Consider the following 463-nt stretch of genomic DNA (forward strand, 5'->3'; position numbering starts at 1 on the left):
CTGTCCCTCTGCTTTCTCTTTAGGAGACTATTGACAAGGCAAGGCCTTCTCCTAAACTGGAAGCCCAGGTCTGTGTGATACACCTGGCATTCACCAAGAAGTTTCCGATGGTCAGGAAATCCAGTAGTGAGAGCAGGCAGTAGCTCAGACGGGGAGAGCAAAAGGAAAGCTGAGCGCGGTGTTCTGACCCCAGGAGCCAGTGGAGAAGGGGAATGCAGGGCTCTGGATTGCAGGAGTGCATGGGGATATGCACTTCTTTAAATCTCTAACTGCAAACTGGACTAGGAGAGGCAGGAGAAGACCACACACTTGACCCACAGAACAAAACAGACTGATACACTTGTTCTATGGTTGAAACGGTGTTTTTTCTTAATTCTCCTTTTTTTCTATTCTTGTTCAGTGTTGAAGGAAGGCTACTTTTTCACATGGCAAGAAAGGAGTGAGAAGAGGTGAGACCCAGACA

This window comes from Platalea leucorodia (assembly GCF_965183815.1).
Source record: "Platalea leucorodia genome assembly, chromosome: 4".
Lineage (NCBI taxonomy): Eukaryota > Metazoa > Chordata > Aves > Pelecaniformes > Threskiornithidae > Platalea > Platalea leucorodia.